This window comes from Pelodiscus sinensis, chromosome 2 (genome assembly GCF_052426305.1).
Source record: "Pelodiscus sinensis isolate ZL-2025 chromosome 2, ASM5242630v1, whole genome shotgun sequence".
In the NCBI taxonomy this organism is placed as follows: domain Eukaryota; kingdom Metazoa; phylum Chordata; order Testudines; family Trionychidae; genus Pelodiscus; species Pelodiscus sinensis.
In genome coordinates, this window is record NC_143053.1 from 165,046,387 (window position 1) to 165,063,997 (window position 17,611).

A 17,611-nucleotide genomic window follows, 5' to 3' on the forward strand; every position below is an offset into this window, starting at 1 on the left:
ACAAGGTTTCACTTTATCACATGAAACCAAGGCCTTTTACCATTAATTTTAACTTCACTGGAAATCTACAGCTCCATTCCAGTATCTCCTTTGGAGTGATGTCACATAGCCACCCCTATACTAGAGTAAATTTTTGCTCAGCCTCTTCTGGCTTAAAAGTTCTACAAGGAAAGCAAAACACTATATATGATCATTACCAATTAACCCACAGGAGAGAACAATCCTTTCTGACCCTCCCTCTCCCCCAAACTGATGACTAAATAGGCCAGCAGCATCAGTTAGTTTGAGTGGGCCTGAAGAGGTGCTGGAAGGAGCACAAATAGATTTCACATGGCCCCCTGATGCTGGGCTAAATCCTGGGACCTGGGAAATTCTGGCCAATCAGCACCCCTCTTCCTCATGTAGCCAATGGGGGAATAGAGAGGCTCAGAAGCTACTTATTGTCAACTCCATGAATTTCACCATTCCTTGCTACTAGTTCTCCCATCCATTGATGTGCCTGAGTGGGATTTTTGTGCACTTCTTTACAGTATTCTTTAATCACTTCTGATTTCCAGGGCCTCCATACTCCTGGAAGGGATGGGGCTGGGACAGCTAGCCCTCAGCACTGTGGGACCATGCTGTGAAATCCCAACCAGCCCTCAGAAGCACCTGGAGCATATCATGCTGGGCTCTGGTTGCAATTTTAAGAGTCAGGACTCTGGCTGCTGCCATCACTGCTGCTTCTGCCAGGAGCCCTGAGCCCTTTTGAATCACCTTCCTCCCCTTTGCCCCCAGCTGTGTGCCTAGGGTTACCAGGTACACCTCCCCAAAAATACCAGACTCACTTGATCATGGGCAGGGGCGGGAGGCAGGACTGGCCGGGGGAGGGGGGGGAGAGAAGAGCTGGGGGAGCATTGGGGGCTGAAGGGAGCTGGACAGGAGGAGGGGAGGGTGGAGGAAGAGGGGCAGGAAGCAGAGCTGGTGGGAGGGTGGGTGGTGCAGCCACTGGTCACAGCTAGAGTCCAACAGGCCATGCCCCCAGCAAGCACTCCCTCTAGTTGCTAGTAGAAGCTGGGCAGGGGTGGGAGGAAGTGGCTGGGAGCTACTCCCCCTGCCCAGCTTCTGCACACAGCCAGAGGTCCCAGCTGGGAGGCAGGGCCACCATTGGCACTGGGAGCCTCTGGTTGTGTGCAGAAGCCCGGCAGAGGGGAGTGGCTGGGAGTCCCGGCCACTGCCTCCGCCCCGCCCTGCCTGGCTTTTGCACACAACCACAGGGCTCCCAGTGCCAATCGCAGCCCGCCTCCCAGTCACTCCCCCACCCCCACCAGGCTTACGTCCAGCACCCCGTCTGGTATCTGAATTTTTCTACCTGACAGAGGGCGCAAATACCCGACTGTCTGGTAGAAAACCGGACACCTGGCAACCCTATCTGTGCCTGCAATTTTTCATTTTTTGTATTCACAGACAGCTACAAAATTTTTAAAAAAAGTTCTCCTCATGGTATTTGGTATTTGTTATACCTAGAAAATTCCGTGTGACATTAAAATTCCGTGTGATATAATAAATTAAAATAAATAATTGAGCTAATTAGCACTGTAAAATATCTTTGAAATTGAAGACTCTCAAAAGAGATGCTGATGAAAATCATACATCTTTCTCTTCAAAGTATTTTTAATCCTGTAAAATAGGTTTCTATGATACATGTAACTGTAAATCTTTCAATGTCAATGGAACCACAGTAGCACAAATCTGGTTCAAGGGAAGACTTAAAGGGGCAGTATAAACGCTAGCTGAGATTACTACCACCTGCTCTCCAATATGAACTCAACCGAAATGCGGTAGGGGCGTAAGAAAAGAAAAGCTCCCACGTGATTATATCTTGTAGGACCTCAACATCAGACTGAAACCATGGTGCTCACTGTTATCCTGCATACATGATCCTAAGGTGCTAAATTAGGTAGATATGGAGAGATAAGCAGAAGGAAACAATGTGACACTTTTGGTCTGCATGATATATAGTGGTCCCAGCACACCAGATACCAAACATGATCAAGATTCTGAGAGGCATCCTGGGAAGAGTTAGAGGGCTTCAGAGGACAAAGATATCATGGTGAGGATATTTATAGGGAACATCTCATACTTCAACTTTTTCATGCTGAAAGGCAGCATAGTAGAAAATACAAATAGGTTCTTGTTTGGGGAAAGGAGTGCTATCGAGCTTAAATTTCATTTTGGAAAGACTTGGGGGGGGGGGAAGCAAAAGCAAATTAAAAAAGCAACTGAGGTGAAATAATAAAAGGAAAGTGAAAAATTCTAAATGGAAAAAAGTGTATATTGGTTCTGATCCCAAATCCACTGAAGTTAATGGGAACCAGTGTATCAGATTCCCCAAGAGATGTAAATCTAAAACAGAAAGTACAGAGGAGTATCTCATATATATTATCTGCTTTCTTTTAAATGTAAGCATGTGTCACACATGGTGGGATTTTGATGGAGAAGAGTTGCCTGGTAGGCTGTGATAAAACATTACTCGTCCCTAAGCCAATTTGAAAACTACTGATTTCCATTGCAAATCCTCTCTTGAGATCATCAATCTCTTTTGTTTCTCCATATAACTCTGTCTTCTTGATCTGTAACATTCACCATGAACTAGAAACCCAAGCATCTGAGACACAGAACCAGACCAAAATAGCAGGCTGATAAACATACAAAACCTTATAAAGGTAAACAGTTTTATGGAGTTTTAGTAGAAACTACTGTAGAGATTGTGTTGCCATTTGATAATTCAAAAGTTCATCAGTACATTTGCTAACCACTTCAGTTCATGGAGATTTTGTTCCTGATTTTCCATGACATCATTCATGTTCTGATTTAAGAAGCAATGCACGTCTGTAAATTAACGAAGCATCACTTTAAGGCCCTAAAGTTTTGCTATATGGCAGGAGACAAACTGTCAATCAATTCACTAGACTTTATGCATAGATTTACAGAAGGGAAGTCAAAGGACATTATTAAAAAAAGTTACACGGGTTTCTTAGCCAAACTAATCCCCCCATACATCCCACCCACAGAGTTCTGAATAAGCTAGTAATATGACTATTTGCAGCAGGATTTTTCTGAGATGCAAGATAAAAATAAAGCTTATATACAGGCAGTCCCCGGGTTACGTACAAGATAGGGACTGTAGGTTTGTTCTTAAGTTGAATCTGTATGTAAGTCGGAACTGGCGTCCAGATTCAGCCGCTGCTGAAACTGATCAGTTTCAACAGCGGCTGAATCTGGACGCCAGTTCTGACTTACATACAGATTCAACTTAAGAATCCCAGGCATCCCCAAGTCAGCTGCTGCTGAAACTGATCAGCGGCTGATTCCAGGAAGCCCAGGGCAGGGGCTTCCCGTAGTCAGCCACTGGTCAGTTTCAGCAGCGGCTGACTTGGGGACGCCTGGGGCAAAGCAGCTGGGGTGCTGCTGGGTTGGTCTGCAGACCGGGGGGGGGCGGGAGCAAAGCAGAGCCAAGCCGCGGAGCGCGTGGGCAGCGGACAGCCCTGTCCGCTGCCCACGTGTTCCGCCGCTTTGCTTCCTCTCCCTGGTCTGCTGGAGACCAGGGAAAGGAACGGCCCCGTTCGTAACTGCCGATCCGACATAAGTCGGATCCACTTAACTCGGGGACTGCCTGTATACACACGCACACACAAGCTATACTCAGGTATCAACTGTGCTGTAATATGTATTAAGTATACTATATAATCACACTAAAGAGATGCTGTAATGGTGTAGCAGTCTAGGACAAGTGTGAGGACCCTCCCCCCCAAAAAATGCCACTAGTTTCATAATGGGTCACATCACCTGCCTGACAGGACTTGCAATCCATGCTTTTGCTCCTGCAAATGTCTGTGTGAACATGACCCCTGTACCTTGAGCTGATACCCTTTAAAAGGAAATTTGCGTAGCTTGTTTTGAGTTAAGCCCTTCTGTGTAGACACACCCTTAGAGAGCCATCTGAGAGCTGGGCCTCTGGAGTTAAATGTGAGAATGAAATATGGAAACAAGATGGTCCCTTGTATACCATTTTAAGGCTAGATGAAACCAAGATGAAAGATTAATATTAAATGAGCTATAGGAAATGTAATAGGCACTCTAGGCACAATAATTTGAAGAGGCAGTCACACGATCATTTTTGTGCCATTAATCTTGGATAGGTTGTGCACCTATTATGCAAAGAATCAGGGATATAGCTGGAGAAGGTACTATCCTGAAGGACTAAATGACTGCAGGACTTTGCAAGTTAACATATGTGGCAGTTATTCCTAAAGCTAAATTTAAGAGTCCTTTTATGTAGCTGAGCTTAGTTTGCAGCAAGCCAACAGAGGCAAAGTACATTCCTGTACAAGAGATGAAAGATTCACTGGGAGGCATACTAGAGCTTGAGTGATTCATTTTACAAGACAGCAGGATTAGGTATGACAACTTGTATCATGAACCTCCTAGAGGGAAGTGGTGAGAGGGCATATTTATAGGCCACTTACCATCTGAAGATAAGAAGGACTTGCCTTGTGAACAGAACAAATTTTTCCTGTTGTGAATTTTTTTTAATTAAAATAAGATTCAAAACTATTTTAAGTGGTCACCAAAAAAAAATAATAAAAAAAATAAAAAAAAAAAACCACCACACACACACTCTGCAGGCAGGGAATCGATAAGTATTAGAATAAAAAATACTTTTTGTCCCATGTTCAACATTTTAACAATGCCTCTGGTTGTCCAGCTGAATTCTAGGCAGTGGTAAAAACAGGCTGCTCCTGCATACCAGTAAAAAGTGACCACCAGTGCGGGCCAGTACACAGAAGATGTTAAAGAGCCATGTGACAGCTCTCTAAGGATCATAACAGCAGGGCCACCGACAGGGGGGCAAAAGAGGCAGCTTCATCAGGGCCCAGCAATTAAAAAGGGTCCAAGGTTCCAGGCCACCACCACCACCACCACCACCAATACAGAAATAGTGACCTGAGCTCTGTAAAATCTCCAACAGATTTCCAGGCAGGGCTGGCTGTGCCGCATTGCCACACTGGGAGAAAGCTGGTGGGTCATGGGACCTTTACCTTCTGCCTGAGGCTCCGACCTTGAAGGCCCAGAGTCGGGCCCTCATACCGTAAGACATTAAATTATTTTCATCCCTGGTTCCAGAAGATACCAAGAACACATCTGTTTGTACAGAAAAACAGTGCCCAGTCAGTTATACCTTCTCTTAGTTGCATCACAGAGCGTCTCTGCAGGGTTATGTTGAATACTTATGCTACTCCCACTATGTGAGTAACTTAGATTGACCTACCCCAGCATTGTGTCAATGGGAGACACTCTCCAGTCAACTTCCCTTACTTTACTCAGAGAGCTAGAGTAGCAGGATTAACCAGGGAGCACTCTGCTGTTCATTTAGGGGGTCTTTACCAGATGGAGAAATCAGTCCCTGCTGTTAATTGCAGCAGCTTTGATCTTGCTGATAATGGAGACCAGCCCCAAGTCCTACACTCTTCTAGAGTTCCAAAGGACTAATTTGACTAAATAAATAAAAAATAAAAACCACACACACACCTGAACCCCATGTGACTACTTCATAGATCTAAATTTCTCTTTTCATGTATCTTCAATCAAATCTCTCCACCATCAATACCCACACACAGGAGGACAGAATCATACTACAAAAGAGAATTGCAGTGAATCGACGAGAGGAGATTCAGCACTAATACAAGTAATATCCCTTTCCCAGAGAGAGGGGATGTACAGAATAAATACAAAAGGAGTGGAAAGAGTGGAAAAAGTTAATAATGCAGCTGTACCCATTCCATGAAATTGATTCTCACATATATGTTCCCTGCCTCAACACTATTTTTGTCTTCATGTAACCAACCATATTAAATTGTCACAGTGAAGGAAAGAAACTTGGAGTGAGAGAAGGTGAAGAAGTCATCATAAAAGAACTTTTAATTGAAGAGGAGGGCCTCAATACCAAAGTCCTTCTTAGATAATACCTACTGACTTTGCTTTGTCTTAATTAATTCAACCATTTTCGCCTGCATTCCCTGGTCTAGGAACTGAAGGCTTTAAAAAGTGCTGTCTCAGTGATGGGCAATAAATATTCCAGGTGTGACTAAATGGAAAAAAATAAGATAGTACAAAATGTAGTAAACCTGCTGCTGCTGACTGATCTTCTGTCTGTTCTAAAGAACTTATATTAGTATAAAGCTACCATCAGTTCCTTGCCTTTCGGCCACTGAAATCTAACAAAGAGCAATGCGGTTTTTATCCTGTGCACAAGTTTTTATCCCCCTTCATGTCCCCCCTTCCCTCAGGTATAGAAAAGAACACCACTACTATAGGATCTGGGTACAATTTTTTAACCACCTTGCACTTAGTGTAATCATTTAAACCTGTGTAAAGTGGCTATAAAAACTATAGCATCAATATTAAGGAGGATTTTAAATCCACTTCAAGCAGGGGTAAAAAAGTACAAGATGCAAGGCAAGAGACGGTTACACACAATGGAATAACATTATACACTATGTACAACCTGCTGTAGGCAGGCTGACCAGTGGGGAGGGGGGTGAAATGGCGCAGTTACCTTGGGGCTCAGTGACTCCGATCCTTTAAAATTGCCGCCAGGGCCCCAAGAGCTGCACCGCAGGCAGCTCTAAGGGCAGGTTGCCCTTCTGTCCTTGGCTCCTCCCCTTCCAGAGGGCACAGAATGCCCCACTGTCTTACCCAGGCACCTGGAAAGTCTATCAGCACCCTCCATTATAGGCAAGAAGATAGCCTAATATCTTTCTAATAAGTGGGTGCAAGTGGTTAAGAATGAGACTAGCTCACATGTAATATTCCAGCATCATAAAACAGGGGAAAGAATTAAATCATTTTTTGCCGTTCCTTCCCATATTAACCTGTTTGAAATGGAAGGAAGATACTTGAGTCATATAATCTCTAAAGTACACTCATCAAAGGCTTTAAGATTCTTCCCTTAAAAAAGACAAACAAATTGAAAGAGCAAAGCTTCTTGTATGGAAGAAAAATTAACAAATGTGTAGCTAAAACCAGAAGCTTGGATCAGCATGTGTAATAGTGCAAATGGTATCTCTCTCAAACAATGAAAATCACGCACTGAACATTGAAGTCGGTCTAAATCTCAGAGACAAGGTGGGTAAGGCCAGATCTTTTATTGGACCAACTTTGTTGGTGAAAAACACAAGTTTTCAAGAGTCAGATTTGCTATTGTGGTCTGACTCGGAGCCGTCACACAGTTCTGTATCTGACAATGAAAAGTTTCCAGCCTGTGTGGGTTTTTTTTAAAGTTTGCAAAGACATAGATATCCTCATGCAGTAGAAATCTCTTTTATACTCCTCCAGTGACTCATTACTATCTTTAATCTGTCAGGATCAGATCAATAAACCCTGTATCTATTTGCACCTGTGCAAGGTGAATGTCAAACACTAATTCCAACTTGTTAGTTTGAGATCTATTTACTTTCACTTTGCACAGGTGTTTGAATTGGATGCAAAAGTCCAGTGAAATAAATAAATACATTTTGGATCAGGCTGTAAGTGGCTCCACAAGGTGCAAAGAAATGGAACATTCACTCCCTACCATTTTTAATGTTTTGATGTTTTTAGTGTAGACAGGGTAACATAACTGGAGAGTTAAGTGGAAACATTTTTCTGTGGATTTAATGTCTAGCACAACACCGAGTTTCCTCTTGGAAGAATTTTAATGTGCTGTCTTCTGATTTTTTCATATTGGTGATCCTGGACTTTTTGACAAAGGACGTTCTAGGTTGTGTGGTTTTGTTTATCTTTTCTGATTTGTTTTTTCCATTTTAGTCAGTCATTGAGTTTTTCTCCAAAACCAAGGAAGATTTGTAGCTGTCAGACACAAAACAAATCAGTACAGCTGCTAGTTTTTCAAGTGATTGCGTAAGTTGCCTATTAATTTCCTTACCATGGGACTACTGATCTCATTTTTCTTCTGGCTGGAGTTGGCTATGATCATTTACAAGAATGAATTGCTGTCATTTTTGGTTACTTTTTTGGGGGGAGGGAGGGGATGGAGGAGAGAGGGGTGCTGGTGTGACCTGTATTGCAAGTCCTAGGAATAACAGAGATTTTACCAGAAAGACAAATCCACTTTCCCTGACTATAATCCTAACTCCCTGATAACTAATTGTTGCTATTTCATTAAAAGCTACGTGGCACTTTCTTGGCCATATTTTGCCATAATCTTCATTACAACAATCTCTGAAGTGAAGGGCCACTTGGGAAAAGGCTAGAACTATCTGGCCTTCTGAATCTTGGCTTTACAGCCAGGAAACAGCCATAAAACAAGCAAGGCCAGTATTTTATTTTTAATAATCGGGTAGATTTTGTTGGTTTTGTGAATAACAAAGTAGTGAGGTTACATTAACATAGTTAAGCATCACATGTGACAGCTGAAGCTTTTCAAGTGTTTATTCTACTTAAGGGTAATTATAAATGTTAAAGGACTCTGGAGGAGTGAAGGCAGTTTACATCAAAGCCAAATGAATGGCCATATATTTCTTGACATAGAAATATGCTGAATAATAATATTGATACTATAAGCAAAGGAAAGGTTTATTATCCAGAACTCTTCATTCACTGAATGATGAGAAGTCCTGTGGCACCTTATAGACTAACAGATTTATTGGAGCATAAGCTTTCTTGGGCAAAGACCCACTTCATCAGATGCATGTAGTGGAAATTCCAGAGGCAGGTATAAATATACAGGCATAAGGAAAGGAGTTCTAATCAAGAGTAAGGCTAGAGATGAGGTCAATTCAGTCAGGGAGGATGAGGCCCACTTCTAGCAGCTGATATGGAGGTGTGAACACCGAGAGAGGAGAAACTGCTTTTGTAGTTAGCTAGCCATTCACAGTCTTTGTTTAATCCTAAACTGATAGTATCAAATTTGCTGATGAATTGTAGCTCTGCAGTTTCTCTTTCAAGTCTGTTCTTGAAGTTTTTTTGTTGCAGGATGGCTACTTTTAAATCTTCATTCACTAATTCTCTATTTTATACATATAGCAACCGTATCAAAATTTGTTATTTCTGTGAAAGAAAATTCCATTCAAACTTTGTAGGAAAAAATGAAAGGTCACTTCAAAGTTTGGGCTGCTTAACGGACTTTGAGATGAAAATCAGTTTTAGAAACTAGCATTTTCAACAACTATATTTACTTGCTTTGAAATTCTAAGGAGTATCTGTAGTACAGTAGGGAAACTCAGAGCAGTATAATATATGGGTCTGTTTCCAGAGTGAAAATGACAGATAATCTAGCACTAACTACTAAAAAACTTTGGAATGGAAGTAGAATGAGCACTTTTGATATACCATTGTGTTGAATGTTTCTGGGTTTTGTCTGCCATGCATTTTGTTTTTGCTGCCCAGAGTTTTATTAGGTTATACATCATTTTGGCTGCCTAGTCTCCAATTTGTATCTTTGCTCACTCTGCTAATGGAGGACGGAGGGAGAAGAATCAAAGTATCTCATATTCCTACATTTTAATAGGTATCTTTATATATAGGAAAGACTCAATACATGTGGACTATATATTTAAATGCGAATAAAAAAAACAATGGCATGTGCTTATGTTTGGATTCTGCAAGTGGATCTGTGTGGTTGGGTTCCATATGGACATAAAATTCTGTATGTACAGATAACGGAGTCCTCTTGAACACATGGTTCAAGTTATTTTTCCAAAAAGTCAAAGCAGGATTCAGATCAGAACTAGTCCTCGGACTGTCATTCATAATCCACAGAACTACAGCATCCCTATTTCCTCCCTTCCCCCACAGCAAGTCACCAGAAATATGAGCTCAACAATTGGCATATTTAAATCAGCAAAAAAACAAAAACAAAAACCCCTACACATTAATGTTGCAACATTACAAGATTGTATGTTCCTACAGCACTTGTGGATGTTCTGTAATTTTAAAATATGCATTTGGCATCATTAAATAGCCCCCTCACCTATTTGTGCACCCTATTTTTTTAGAGTCTCCAGATTTTCTGTTACTTCACAGGCAAGTGCAGATAACTATATCATCATTATTATAGCAGCACCTTGGACCAGGAGCCCTCTGTGCTAGGTACTGTACAAAAACAAAAAAGTTACTGCTGCTAAAAACTGACAGTATATATTTGCTGCTGGTTTAGCTGGCAACAGAACAAAGCACCAACTGCCTAGCAAACTCAAATTCTTACCTTTTCCCTACTCTGATGTATTGGGTTTTTCTTTTTGGAGATCATATCTGTAGTAACCATTACGTTTTCATTCCTGATGATTACACTACCCACAAGTCCTATAGAGTTGATATGGCCTGCCATAGCTTCCTAGTGTCCAGCAGTGGTAAGTTAACATGCAGCAATAATATTTCAAAAGGCAAACATTACATTACTTTGTTCTACTGTAATAGCCAACAATTAAGCTTTCATAATACTGACATTACATGTTTTATTTATCTAGCTCTTACACTTAAATTATTGGGTGGGGGAAATCTTAATAGAAGCAAGATTGTGCAATTATCTTTGAAAGCAGGCAAGGGGATGTATGGAAATTAGCTAAGGGAACAGCATTAAAATGTGATGCCTAAGACTTTTAGAATTGCCAGTAAAGATCCAGGAGACATTTGCAAGTGAAGAGACAGATTCGTGTCCTGCTACAATATGCTGCATGCTATTCAAGTAATTTAACTGAAAGATGGTATACCATGGCTTGGGCACTGTCAGCACCCCCATAATATTTTGGTATGGTAAGCTAAACAAACAATGAGGTATGACCAGTATCTACATATCTTTGTAAAAAGAGGCAGGAAAGAGAAAACATCTCTGCGGAGGGTTGGACTCTTGACTTTTGCTAAGTATACCTGGTGACAATATACTTATGAGGGGCAGGCCCATGTACAAGGTATATTATTTTTTGAAGGGATTGCCACATGGGGTCTACAGCATTACTTGGTAGTAGAAGTTCTGATCACAAATCTACAATGTAATGCTGAGCCTCACCACTTAAGACAATAAAGTATATCTATTGCTACAATGAGTTCTGATGGAACATTGAACTGCATTTGTGCTTGGTATTTCTATGGCAATTAGGTGCTTCCTCAAATTTCCCTGGGCCCAATTCTCCATTCCCTTGCATGTTTTATAATCTTTAACCATCAAGCCTCGACTCTGGAGGGCACGGCTGTCTACCAAACCCATGCTATGAGTGAGTGTCCTTTTCCCTAAGCAATAAAGTAGGTTCAAGTTGTATGTTTACAACATACATATCCAAATTCAGTCCTTTTCATAATGGAATCACAATTCCTTCAAGTTAACGGGGTTATGTCTAGAGAGTCAAAAAAATGCCTTTGGCTTTACATCAATTTCTTTTGTCCTGTTTAAATGCTGTGCAACATAACAGATACATACTATTTAAAGCAGCGTAGGGCAAATGTGGAAAAAAACCCTAAGGAAGCTTCCTTAATATCTCAACACTTCAGTAATATAAATCCGTGTTGTTCATCTGTATTCTGTAGCTATACCACCTCTTGGATGAGAGAGAACATGATAGACCATAAAAAAACCACCTTTTACTGGAAACATACATCTTCCTGTCTGAACTGGTTGTCCTCTCAACTGCAGTTTAAAATTTGGAGAAGTACCTGATTGTCACATTAAAGATTTCACTGCTCTCTTCTCTTTGTCAACAGCTGGTGCTGCTGTCATGTACATCAACTCAATCCCTGTGGACAAGCAAACAGCACCATATTCAGGGAAATAGCCTAGCCAATTGGAAATGTTGCTGATATGTTGGTTTCTGAATGGCTTGAGAGCTCTATTAAGTAGCTCCTATGTTACAACACTGCCTGAGGTTCTCCCCAAGGCAATACTAGGTAACATTTAGCCCGACAGCCATTTACCATGTGAGGAAGAAAAAACTGGTTGAATAAAGGTGAGGAAGCCTTCTAGGAAAAAGGGAACATTCAATAGACCATTTTTATAAAAGGTTCAGGGTAAAAATCCTCATGTCAACAGGAATTTTGTCTATGTGAAGGCTTCAATGTTTAGCCAAACAGGAAGCGAGAATGGACAGCTGTTAGAAGTAGTATTAAGAGACATGGAATTGAAATGAAACATTCTACAAGGCAGACATGGATAGGGCCCAAATACAAAAAAAAAAAAGCAATGGCACATTAAGCCCTATTTTAAGGCTCCCATAATGCTTTATCCCCAAAACATGTGGCAAGCCACAGCTCTCTCACTGCATGTGTGTCTCTGTCTGTCAGACTGACACAGTTCAATGGATTTTGTCTTAATTATGATCCTCTCTGAAGCTGGAAGAGTGAGCATGCCATATTTATGGCATTTCTGAAATGGCAGAATGGTTTCTGCTCTATTAAACAATTTGACATGTTTTCCACAGGTCCAAACATTGCTCATTTGGTGTGTTAACATATACATCTCATGATAAAACATTGCAAGACTGAAGAAAAAGCAGAACTTCAGTGAGATCAGTCTCCACTGTGAATGATCTTACAGCAGTTAAATTATTTAAAAAAAAAAAAAAAAAACAACAACATCATAGCCTTCAACTAGCTTATGGCTGGTTGTAGCATTATACCATTCATCAGAACCTAAACCTGTCAGAAATATAAATATATATATATATATATATATATATATATATATATATATATATATATACACACACACACACACACACACACACACACTGTATTTTGATAAAAAAAACATTGGAAAGCTGCCCATCTGCAACAATTTCTAAACTAGTACCAAGCTTTTGGGTTGCATTTCCCCTCACCTCTTTTAACAGAAGCTCATCACAGTTTTCTTTAATACAGGCATCAATTAGGAAGAACCAAGCTGCTTTAATTATAGCCTTACACAGACATATCAAGGGATTTGTACAAAACCATGTTCTCTTCTTTTAAATCCTTGCTTATAGCAATACTGAATTTTTAATGGTATTGCTGCCTATTATGACTGTGTTTGAGTAGCCTTTTTTTTTTTGGTGCACATATGCATGTTCCAGAATGGTTCTCTCCTTTAAGCAGCAAGTGGAAAAACTAATAAGTTTTCAGAGCTCTTAGCAGCCTATAATCAACTGCCTCCCTTCTTAAGGCAGTTTGGCAGTGAAATACGTACTAATGAATCCTCCACATTTTTCCTGTCTGAGGCTGGCTGCTAGCAGAATGCTCAAAGCTAAGAGGTACCAGGTTTCAGGACACTTTTTTTAAAAAAGGGCCATTACATAAGTAGCTAATTTACTTTTTCTGTCAGACTCTTAAAGGAGCCTTTGATTGTAGAAGGAATTCGCTCATATCCTATATTGTATTCTGGCCATTTACTCTGATTGCAAGTTAATGCTTGCAAAAGTTGGTAAGTCTTTCAACCCTTTTTTTTTTCCCCTTCCATAAATGTTGTTCTCCAGGTAGTCTGTACAAGAAAGTTAATGGTCCAGTAAGGTGGTTAGATTGGCTTAACTACACTGCTCGTCAAGTGTGAAAATGAGACTCCAGATCTTCAAACTCATCAATTATGTTGTACTGGTGTAACAATCTCCTAGAAAAAAAAAGCAACACGATTTGCTGTACTGATATATGATTAGAGAACCGATGACATTGACTTTCATATTCAGATCCCTATGGAATAACTTAGTACTGGAACAAGATGGGCTGTTAAATATCACAAAGACATGCCAGAGATCAACATCCTTTTCCACATATGTATACATATACAAATAATATTCCTTGTCTATTTCTTAATTATGAGGATTTGTTTTCTGTCCTACATTTGACAAACACACACACACACACACACACACACACACACACACACACACACACACACAGAAAACATTCAAGGATGGTGCTTGTTAGTCAAAATGCTCTGTTGCAGCCATGTCAAGCAAAAAGGTACGTTGCAGGTGAAAACCACCACGTTTTGCACACAAGATATGCATTTGGAAATGCCCAGTTATCTTAGTTATTAGCCATGCCATTGACCGGGTTTACACAAGCCCGGGTTTTATTTGTGTATATGTGCCTGTGATGTCGTGGTGTGAGTCTCCCCTTGTTCCAGGAGCACAGACCTTTCTGACACCTTCTTGTTTATTTACAGTGCTTTAATTCCTGCACCAGTACGTATCAGTTGCCTCCATACCTTGACACTATATCTCAGTGGAGCTTTCCAACCCCTTCTCCAAAGTTCAAGAAAATTAATATCACTTATTTTTATAAAAAATTAAAATAAAACTGAATTGCACAGCTTGTGCTCCACCACCATTCTGAAGTCTGGTGTGAAATTTCAAGTAACCTAATAGAATAATGTTTCATCTTCAGGTTGTACAACAAACAAAAGGAAAAGTCTTAAAAATGTGAATGAATGTTAAGGCCCTGATTGTTCAATTACTTACACGAGTAACTTTACACAAAAGTACTTAGACCTTGAGATTAACTGGACTATCCACATGCTTCAAGTTTATCATATATTTAAGTATACACGGGGTTGGGATTTATGGGAGGGTTGTTCATGTCTGGTCACTTCCTTCCTTTTACACTGGACAATGAAACTCTACTGGTCCATTTCATGTCAGGCTCATTATCTAGTTTGCACGGTAACAACATTATTTTTCATAGTGCAGTTCTGTAAAACCTATTTTCCACTGAAATTCTCTAAGCTGATGGCATAGCTATAAAATAAACATTATTCCATAATTCATCCTTCAGCAACTGTATGTTATAAGGTGCTCAAAGCAGCACAATGTAGTAGGTTTCATACCTTAAGTGCTTTAGGCCACTACAGAAGAGAAGAAGAGGAAGTATCATTTCTAACGTGATACTTTAAAAAAAAAACAAAAAAAAACAACTTATTGCTACCTATGGTTTCAACAGGAGCCATAGGTCTAATGCTTTATGCACTTAGTGGAAAGTTTATATCAGAGCTGTATCCTTAATGCAGTTGTATAGCGTTAAGACCAATGATTTCATTTGGAGACTCTGCATATTAATGAAAAGAAACCTATCTATAAACTGGAGTGACCACGTATCCCTGAAAACTAAATATTGCCTTGTCTGTACAGTTTGTTCCAGAGTTCCTCGTCATTTTATAAAATGAAAAATGTTTCCCTCCCCCCCCAGTGTTTGAACTAGCAATGCCCAAATGGACTGGATTCCTGAAGTAGTAATTGCTCTTTTGAAGTGATGACACTAGTGTAGTTTGCAAGACTACCACCTATGACCAGTCCTGTTAACTGGCCTTACTCTCACAGATTCTAGCTCAATCCTTGCCTCCACCCTGCCAAAATTCTAAGGCATGCACCTCCTTGACAGTTTACCAGACTTATTTACATAGTTGTTTGAACTTGTTGCCTTAAAGGATTTAAAGGGCCCAGGTCTCTGGCCACTGCCATTACTGTTGTAGCGATGATGGCTGGAAGCCATGGGCCCTTTAAAAAATAATAATAAATAAATAAAACACACCAACGGCCCAGGGGCAACTGCCCTCTTCCTCTCCCCTTCCCCATCCCCAAAACCATTTGTGGCCCTGCTCAAAAAGAGGAGAGAAATAATACCACACAAGACCTATGAACTGGCTGTCAGGCAGATCCACTTGAAATCTTAAAATGTCTGTGCAATCCTCCCTGAAAGGAAGATTGCATCCTCAAGCTTGAAATCTCTCCCTGCTGAGCCAGGGTCTTACAGTCATTTCAGAACAACTACAGTCACGCAAAACAAGACATGTTATGGATTAATTCACAGCCTTAACTTTGAATTTTCTGGCTTTTATACGTTTGCTTTTGTCCCAACCCTAAATATAAAGTGCGTGTATTTAATGGAGCTTATCTCAATTCCATTTTAGTTATGAAGAGTCCTTTTAACGTAATGTTAGATTGCTAAGTTAATAGTTTTACTTCCTCGCAGCTAGTGCCAATTGTTGAACAAGAATTGGCTGTAACCCAAGGAGCTTGCCACATATGATGTGCAGTTGATGGTGTGATTTAGTTTAGCAATAAGAAACAAGGCAAATGTTAGCGTGAGATAACATATGGTCTTTGAGCACTGTTAGGAAGGTGAAACCCAAGGCTTTCCACATATTTGGTTGTGTGTTATCAAATGCTAACACAAGCCTTAATATAGCTTAGTGTGAATCTGAAACAAATAAAATTGTTCTCCTTATTAAAGGTTGGATAGTCTTTGACTAATGAAAAGTTTAGCAACAAACTTGGGGTGAATATCTCTTCTTCGACTAGGAGGAATTTGAAAAGCATTTATGTTCCGTACTTTATTCCATAAGTGACATTTTAATTCCTCATTTTCTTTTCAGTGTATTTGGAATCTGTTTTCCAGTGACACATTTAGAACTATGAAATGAACAACTGTATATGCATTAATACTCAGAAAAAAAAATCTTAGCTTTCAATTCCATCATAGAAGTTATTTTTAATAATTTTGGACAATAGGCAATTTAAAGCTAGACTTGCTTTGAATTTTCTGTACATATTTTCAATGGCTGTTGCTTTGAAATAAAACTTTGGAAGATGAATAGTTAAATACAGAGACAAGACAACTCCTATTTTCATGCATCTACTAAAGATTATAATATTGTAAGGAAGGAGTTCTACAATTCATTAATGATGAACAAAATTATTATTGCCATGCTGTGTTTTTATATGGTAAGCAAAAACTTATGTATTGTGGCATCTTGATTAAGTGATTGGAAAATAAGGTCTCTGTTTTGCGAATGTTTCAAAGTTTGTTTTAATGAATGAAGTGAGAGTTTCCAAATTTTGAATGGAAAACATAATGGCCCCAAATTGTCAATAGCCTAGGTCACTTACCTGGATGGGACAGACCTGGGATCAAGTCACCATCAGAAGCAGAATCGGGAGTTAAACCTGACTCTACTAAATCCTATGTGAGACTTGCTAAATTGACTGCTGATGGCACCCCGTTGATCCCAGTACTCCACAGGGTCACAAGGAGTAAGCGAAGTCAATGGGAGAATTTCTTCCATCAACCTCCCACAGTGAGAACACTGCGGTAAGTTGACCTAAGGTATGTTGAAGCCAGCTATGCTATGCACGTAGCTGGAGTTGCATATCTTAGTTTGACTTTTCTCCCCAGTATACACCTGGCCTGAGCATTCTAGCTAGCAGGCTAATGACCACTGTTTAGTGGAGCTCTCTCTAGTCAGTCAAACTGGCATATTTCCACAAAATGTTCCACTTTAAAAGGAATTGGTATTTTCCAAAGTTAACATGCTTTATCAAATAGTCCCAGTCAGCTGCAGTAAAAGTATTATTCACTAATGTTTAACTGGATATATTTATATTTTCAGATATGGAATCAAGGCTGCTCAGAGAAAACAAAGTTTTGTATATTTCCATCTCATTCCCAGCCTTTGCAAGGACACCTGCAGCTCTGACTTAAAGAGAAGCAGTTCTCTTTGACTGCAGTAGGGGTTGAAATTGTTTATGTCAAGGGTGAATTTATTCCACAGAATAATGAAATTGGTGCAAATTACAGTACTTGCTATTTCCAGACCAGCTTATGCTGCCATTTA

At 40.1% G+C, this 17,611-nt stretch overlaps 1 protein-coding gene across 1 annotated transcript in view; it reads right to left on the reverse strand.

Annotated features, from left to right (window-relative positions):
* Window positions 1–17,611, reverse strand: part of CNTNAP2 (contactin associated protein 2) — a 1,659,707-nt gene that overhangs the window by 1,446,939 nt on the left and 195,157 nt on the right. The gene's annotated exons all lie outside the window — the stretch shown is intronic.